The following is an 8,643-nucleotide window of genomic DNA, read 5'->3' as shown; positions in this document are numbered from 1 at the left end:
TCCTATCACCGACGTTACGCTAACTGGTCTATAATTCCCTGGACTTGTTCTATCTCTCTTTTTAAGCATGGGAATAACATTAGCTGTTCACCAGTCCTCTGGCGCTATTCCTTTTTCTAATGAATGTTTATATATATGTAGTAGCGCCTCTGCTATCTCTTCCCTAACTTCTTTTAATATGCACTGATGCAATCCATCCGGACCACGGATTTTATCCTCTCTAAGTTTGATTAGTTTATCAATTATCTCCTCCATTTCTATCTTAAATGTCGTTATACCTTTTTTGATCTGCTCTTCTAATGTCATGCCCATCTTGTTAGTCTCCCTGGTAAATAGTGAGGCAAAGTAACTGCTCAATATTTCTGTCATTTTGCTATCATTACCTGTGAGTTTATCCTGTAATATGCCTTTTTTTTAGTTTCAATTTTACCCTTACCTCTTTATTCATACATGACGTTTCATTATTGGTTAGATTGTTCTTGTTTTTTAAGGAATATATTTCTCTTGAACTCTATTGATCACCGTTTTAAATATTTCCCACTCCTGTTCTATCTCTTCATCAATTTTTTTTCCAGTTTACCTTGCCTAGTTCCATTCTCATCCCCTCAAAATTAGCTTTTTTCCAATTTATTACTTTGATCTTTGTTTTACTCATGTCTTTCTCAATCATTATTTTAAACCTTATTATTTTATGTAATTCTAACTTATTGTAAGTGGGAAATAAAATCACCATCCACAAAGTCTTTGATTTCTGAACTCAAGGTATCTTGTCCTATCCAGTATCATACTAGATATATTTGATAACACACTGATGGAAGAGAGGGAAAATATAATGAATATTTTACAAAATATATTATACAATATGTACAATCTAATGTTCCGTTCCATTCGCTACCCCCCAGATAATGAAGCAGTCCATAAATCCCAGTATTGCATTAGCTTTTTTATGGCCTTATCCATTTGAAGTGCTGCTTTTAATGTCTTGTGAACTGATTCCCCAAATCCCTCTGCTCTTCCACATCACCCAGTTTTCCCCCATTCTTTTTCCTATTATGATTTTGATGTCACTAAAACACAGCAATCAGAGCAAATCCTCCCCTCATGAAGTATTATATCAAGGCCTGATAAGCACAAGCAACAGTGTTGTGTTTCAAACAGATGGTCTTTCTGCTCTTAGTTATAATTAATTGTCTGAATAACTGCTGAATCTAGAGCCCCCTGGATGACAAGGAGCATACAGGGTAAGATAAGGCAAAAAAGGGAAGCTTATGTCAGACACCAAGAGCTCAATACTGCAGAAAGTCTAGAGGAGTATAGAAAAATGCAGGGGTGAAGTTAAAAAGGAAATTAGGAAAGCAAAGAGAGGGCATGAAAAAAATACTGGCAAGTAAATTAAGGAAAACCCAAAAATGTCTTATAAAAACATAAAGAGCAAGAGGATAACTAAGGAAAGAGTAGGGCCTATTAGAGACCAAAAAGGTAACCTATGTGTGGAGGCAGGAGATGTTGGTATGGTTCTTAATGAATACTTTGCTTCTATCTTCACAAAATAGAGGAACAATGCAGACATTGTAGTTAAGGAGGAGTGTGAAATATTGGATGAGATAAACATAGTGAGAGAGGAAGTATTAAGGGGTTTAGTATCTTTGAAAGTAGATAAATTGCCAGGCCCGGATGAAATGTACCCCAGGCTGCTAAGAGAAGCAAGGGAGGAAATAATGGACATCCTGACCATCATTTTCCAATCCTCCCTTGCTACAGGCGTGGTGCTGGAGGATTGGAGGACTGCTAACGTTGTTCCGTTGTTTAAAAAGGAAGAAAGAGATAGACCGAGTAATTATAGGCCAGTCAGTCTAACTCGGTGGTGGGCAAATTATTGGGATCGATTCTGAGGGACAGCATAAATCGTCATTTAGAAAGGCACTAGTTAATCAAGGACAGTCAGCATGGATTTGTTAAGGGAAGGTCGTGTCTGACTAAATTGATTGAAATTTTTGAGCAGGTAACATGGAGGGTCGATGAGAGTAACACATTTGATGTAGTGAACATGGATTTTAGCAAGGCTTTTGACAAGGTCCCACTTGGCAGACTGGTGAAAAATGTAAAAGCCCACCGTATCCAAGGGAAAATGGCAAGTTGGATCCAAAATTGGCTCAGTGGCAGGAAGCAAAGGGTGATGGTTGATGGGTGTTTTTGCGACTGGAAGGCTGTTTCCAGTGGGGTCCCGCAAGGCTCAGTGCTAGTTCCCTTGCTTTTTGTGGTATATATTAATGATTTGGGCTTGAATGTGGGGGGCTTGATCAAGAAGTTTGCAGATGATACAAAAATTGGCCATGTGATAAATAATGAGGAGGAAAGCTGTAGACTGCAGAAAGATATCAATTGGGCAGAAAAGTGGCAAATGGAATTCAATCCGGAGAAGTGTGAGGTAATGCATTTGGGGAGGGCAAACAAGGCAAGGGAATACATCATAAATGGAAGGATATTGAGAGGCGTAGAGGAAAAAAGGGACCTTGGAGTGCATGTCCACAGATCCCTGAAGGTAGCAGGACAGGTAGATAAGGTGGTTAAGAAGGCATATGGGATACTTTCCTTTATTAGCCGAGGCATAGAATATAAGAGCAGGGAGGTTATGCTAGAACTGAATAAAACATTGGTTAGGCCACAGCTTGAATACTGTGTACGGTTCTGGTCACCACATTACAGGAAAGATGTGATTGCACTAGAAAGGGTACAGAGGTGATTTACAAGGATGTTGCCAGGACTGGAGAATTTTAGCTATGAGATTGGATTGGATAGGCAGGGGTTGTTTTCTTTGGAACAAAGGAGGCTGAGGGGAGATTTAATTGAGGTATATAAAATTATGACGGGACTGGATAAAGTGGATAGGGAGGATTTATTTTCCTTAGCAGAGGGGTCAGTGACCAGGGGGCACAGATTTAAAGTAACTGATAGAGGGATTAGATGGGAGCTGAGGAGAATGTTTTTTCACCCAGAGGGTGGTGGGTGTCTCGAACTCACTGCCTGAAAGGGTGGTAGAGGCAGAAACCCTCAACTCAATTAAAAAGTATTTGGATGTGCACTTGAAGTACACGGCTACAGACCAAGTGCTGGAAAGTGGGATTAAGCTGGATAGCTCTTTTTCTGCCAGTAGGAACACGATGGGCCGAACAGCCTCCTTCTTTGCTGTGACTTTCTATGGTTCCATGATTCTATGATTGCCTTGATTCCTTTTATCAAACGATTGTGACCAATTCCGTTTTAATCAATGCAGGAACAAAGGAGTTGATATTTGGGTGGCAATGGGCTGGGTGCCCGTTTATACACCGGGCGGGGAGTAAAATGGATGAGCAACCCACGGGCACCCATTTTGTGCCCGGTAGGATTAGTTAAAATCACCACCAAGTTATTAAAATACATTCTATGCCATTCTTAGACATTTAATTGCCTGGCTAATAACAGTGAATATTTTAAAAGTGTTGTTTGTGAATTACTGGCATTTTCCTGATTGAAAAGAAAGAAAAGAACTTATAGTGCCTTTCACGACCTCAGGATGTCCCTAAACGCTTTACAGCCAATTAAGTAGTTTTAAAGTGTAGTCACTGTTGTAATGTAGGGAAATGCGGCAGCCAATTTGCACACAGCAAGGTCCCACAAATAGGAATGAGATAATGACCAGACAATCTGTTTTTTTTTAGTGATGTTGGTTGAGGGATAAATATTGGCCAGGACACCGGGGAGAACTCCCCTGCTCTTCATTAACATAGTGCCAAGGGACCTTTTACATCCACCTGAGAAAGCAGACAGGGTCTCGGTTTAATGCCTCCTCCAAAAGACAGCACCTCCGGCAGTGCAGCACTCCCACATTACTGCACTGAAGTGTAAACCTAGATTTTATGCTCAAGTCTCGTGGAGTGGAACTTGAACCCACGACCTTCTGACCCAGAGGTGAAAGAGCTACCACTGAGCCACAGCTGATCACCTATTGAGCTGCTTGTTTGCCTTGCAGGATATTATTGTTAATATTTATGCTTTTAGTGTGAAAGGAGAGTTCAGTTGACACCTTGAGCCACAACAGCAAACCACAATGGGTGCCACCTTAACTCTGAGATTAAAATTAAAGTAAAGTAGCTTTCTACTCACTTCAACAATTACTGTTTTTCCAGTACAGCCTGAATAATATGAAACAAAACAACAGTTTGCATGAATATCGAGCCGTTAATATGGAAAAATGTCTCCAAGGTACTTCACAGAGGCAAAAGAAAAACTGAATAGATACCAAGCCAAAGAAGGAGATATTATGAAAGGGTGAGGTAGGCTTTAAGGAGCGTCTTAAAGGAGGAGAGGGAGGTGGAGGGGTTTAAGGAGGGAATTGTAGAACATGAGGCATAGGCTGCCTCCAATGGTGGGATGCAGAGGATGGAGGATGCACAAGAGGCCAGAATCAGAGGAAAGGAGAGTTCGGGGGAGGGGTTTGTAGGACTTGAGTAGGTTACAGTGATAGAGAGGGATGAGGCCATGAACAGATTGAATCAAGAGGATGAGAATTTTCAATTTGGAATGCTGGGGGACGGGGAGCCAATGAGCGGGACTTTGTGCAGGATAGGATATAGGCAGCAGAGTTTGATGAGCTGAAGTTTATGGAGAGTGGAGAATAGGAAGCTGGCCTGCTTCTAAAACTTCATGGCATGGACATTACAATGACAAATGACCGTGAAAAGCCCTGGAACAACTTTTGTTCTTAAATTAACACAACACAAATGATCTGCTTCTCAAAAGACATCCACCACTCTCCAATCAGAGCTCTCTTTCGACAGTAATGGTAATTTTGCAAAGCTTTGCTTTCAGCACGAAGCTACACTAGATAGAAGTTTTTATTATTTGTTTTTGGGGTGTGGACGACACTGGAAAGGCTGCATTTACTGTCCATTGGGCCGTCTTCTTGAACTGATGCTGTTCTTGTGGTGATGGTGCTGCCACAATGGTGTTAAGGGGGGTCAGAGATATTAGACAAATAGTACTTATCGTGTCTCTAGAAATAATTTGGGTTCAGGCCTGTCAAGTCTGAAACAACCACAGATATATAAATGAATATTAAAATCAATATAAGCTTTATTTGTGACAGACTTCAAAAATCAACAAAGTAGCAATATTTCATAACAGTAAGAGGATATCTTGCTATTTTCCACTATGAGGCAATCTTACCTAGCACAGTTCATAGCAATCGTAACGATACATTCTCTGTCCAGAGAATTGCACCAGCTTGAGGTCTTTCCATGGAGGATTCCTTCTAGGTGGAGACTCACTGTTTTATACCTTTCCACATCATTGCTCTCATGGGTATGCGACTGTCAGCATTTCTTGTCAGTTGTATCCCTTCCTGTTCCCACACTCTTTGATTCATAGAAAGTGTCAAATCAGATGTTTCTCTTCCTGCAGCCTAACACTTCAGGCCTTGTACCTCTGAACCTAAAACCTTATCGCACAGCACATACTTCTGTCCAGCTTGTTCATCATCTATCACTGGGAACCTGGCAGCTCCAAAGTCTCTTTCTTAATCATGTATCTCTTTTGGCACCAGTGTGTCTGATCCTGGCTCTCTCCACCTACTCTTGCTCGCTTCACCTTGATGTTCTCACACGGCTGTGCCAAGTCAATAAACAGACTTGCTTGTACCCTGCTATCCTTATCTCTTCACTCAGGGATGAACAATAAGTTCTGGCTTGCCAATGTCACCTACAACCCCTGAGAACAAAGTTAAAGAAATATGTTGTCTAATCGTTGCATTGTAATGCCCCAGCATAATCCTTGGAGATTTGAGCCTAGTTTCTCCATTGGGGTTAAGCTGGCTCCATTCTGGGACAGGAATGTGTGGAGGATGCAAAGAGTAAAACAGAGGCAGGGATCTGATCTGCAACCTGACCTGTAATAACACCTTAAAGGAGCACACAATAAAATATTCTCCTTTATTTGGGTGATGTACCTCTCCTAATAAAACAATGCATCCTCTAACCTTTTTTTATTATTCATTCTTGAGTTGTGGGTGTCGCTAGCAAGGCCGGCATTTATTGCCCATCACTTGCTCCCCTGAAAAGGTGGTTATGGGCCTTTTTCTTGATCCAATGAAAGCAGTTTGATACAACCGAGTGGCTTGCTGGGCCACTTCAGCGGGCAGTTAAAAGTCAACCACGGTGTGGCACTGGAGTCAGGTATCGGCCAGACTGGGTAAGGATAGCAGGTTTCCTTCTTAAAAGGACATTAGTGAACCAGTTGAGCTTTTGCGACAATCCAGCAGCATCATGGTCACTTTTACTGACACCAGCTTTCTATTTCCCAGACTTTTTTTTAAACTGAATTCATAATTCTCAAACTGCTATGGTGGGATTATAACTCACTAATCCAGCAATATACACTGCCGTACTGTAAGCATTAACACAAGAGATTGACTAATATCTAGAAAGAATCCATAATTAATAGAATTTTTTAAAAAGGATATGCATATATAGAGGACCTTTCATGCCCTCAGGACGTCCCAAAGTGCTTTACAGCCAATTAAATACTTTTGAAGAGTGGTCATTGTTGTAATGTCGGAAACACGGTGGCCAATTTGCACACAGCAAGGTCCCACAACAACAATGTGATAATGACCAGGTAATCTGTTTTTTAGTGATGTTGGTTGAGGGATAAACAATGGCCAGGAAACCAGGGAGAACTCTCCTGCTCTTCTTCAAAATAGTGCCATGGGATCTTTTACATCCATCTGAAAGGGCGGACTCTGGAGTGGGACTTCAACCTGTAACCTTCTGACTCAGAGGTGAGAGTGCTGCCACTGAGCCATGGCTGATGCAGAAGGGTATCCAATTTTGGCAGCAAAAGTTCTGACTTTAGTTTTAGCGTTTGGTATTTGCAAAGCCAATGCTTCCTCCAAATCTGTTCAAGTGAGTTTCGGTCAAGAGAAAGGTCATGTGTTGCCTTAGTTACAACATCAACGTGGAAAAGAATCAAAAATTTTTCCTGACAATGATTCACTGGGCAGACCGAAATGTCAAGAGCATTGCAATTAAGCTAGCAGCATCAAAGAATGAGTGAGAGCTCACTGACAGAGCAGACAGCATTCTTGCTTTTCATCACGTGCAGTATTCTGAATCAGTAGGTCATGGATTCAAGCCCCACTCCTTGGATTTGAGCACATGATCTAAGCTGGCACTTCAGTGCAGTACTGAGGGAGTGCTGCACTGTCGAAGGTGCCATCTTTCGGATGAGACATTAAACCACATCTGCCCTCTCAAGTAGATCTAAAAGATTCCATGTCACTATTTGAAGCAGAGCGCAGAGTTGTCCTGGTGTCCTTAGCCAATATTCATACCTCAACCAACACCACCAAGACAGATTAACTGGTTGTTTACCTCATGTGCTTTCATGTGGGATCTTGCTGTACACAAATTGACTGCTGCGTTTGCCTGCATAACAACAGTGACAATACTTCAAAAGTGATTCATTGGCTGTGGGACATTCTGAGGGAACAAAAGACAATATATAAATGCAAGTTCTTTCTTTACAATAACTGAAAAGTACCACAAACACAAGAATCTACACTTTTAGCAATTGTATGAAAAAATTTCAGAAAGAAATGCCCTAATATAATTGATGCTGTTAACTTATCCCACAGGACAGATCATATGAGTTAAGTTAACAGCATGGAATGCCGCTGCAGCACCAAAAAAGGTGGCAAAGGACCTCAAAGAGGCAGAAGCAGCCTGAAGATCGAATCAAGACACCCACAGAAGGCCTCAACTGAGACAGAGGCCTTCAGCAGGTAAGTGCTTGGGACCGACTAGGGGAGAGGAGGCTGGTGCAAGGCCCTTTCACTCCACAGGGAACCTCCAGGCTTCCACCACTACCTTTCACATGGTGACCCAGGAAGCAACGGTAAATGGGACAGGAGGAAAATCCTCCGCGCACCCAATCCTTGCCCTCCGCCCCCCCCCCCCCCGCAACTGCCATTTCCTTGTGGGGGGTAGGGAAGGAGTGGTGAATGGCAGTCCTCACTAGGCAGGAGGGAAGTCCCGGTTGACGATTGATGAGACAACATTTTCCTTCATTCCCTGCTGTGATCCTGCACCATTTCAGGCAGGAGCATGGAGGACAATTCCCCCCTCCCCCTCCGTAAGATTAATGCTTTATAGGGGGATTACTGAAATATAGTCAGCCTGAAGAGTGGGTATTTAAACCTTATGCAATAACCCACTGAATAATTAATGATATTCATTTCCAAAACAAGAACAAATCTAATAGATTTGCAGTGTGTATAAAGCCACTTAAAAGTTCATTGCTTGTGTTATCTTTGTCACCACGGAGTCTTTTTAGTTGGGGTGGAGACACATTAGAACATCTCAACGTGAGCTTACAGGTTCATGAGAAAGTTAAAATTGTTTCTAGGAGTTTTAGTGCTTGCTTGGTTTGAAGTGATGAGTCATATTCTGACACTAGCAGTACTTAAATGAATGTGTGAAGGACTGAACTTCACCTGCCTTTAATTTAGTGCAATTTTATGCTTTACTACAAACACATTTTTATGAATTAAAAATAAAATATGCTTTCTCATCCTTTTCCGTGACAGCATCTTCTGCTCACCAATAGTCT

The sequence above is a fragment of the Heptranchias perlo genome, chromosome 4 (genome assembly GCF_035084215.1).
Source record: "Heptranchias perlo isolate sHepPer1 chromosome 4, sHepPer1.hap1, whole genome shotgun sequence".
Taxonomy (NCBI): Eukaryota; Metazoa; Chordata; class Chondrichthyes; order Hexanchiformes; family Hexanchidae; genus Heptranchias; species Heptranchias perlo.
This window is presented reverse-complemented; position numbering follows the sequence as displayed.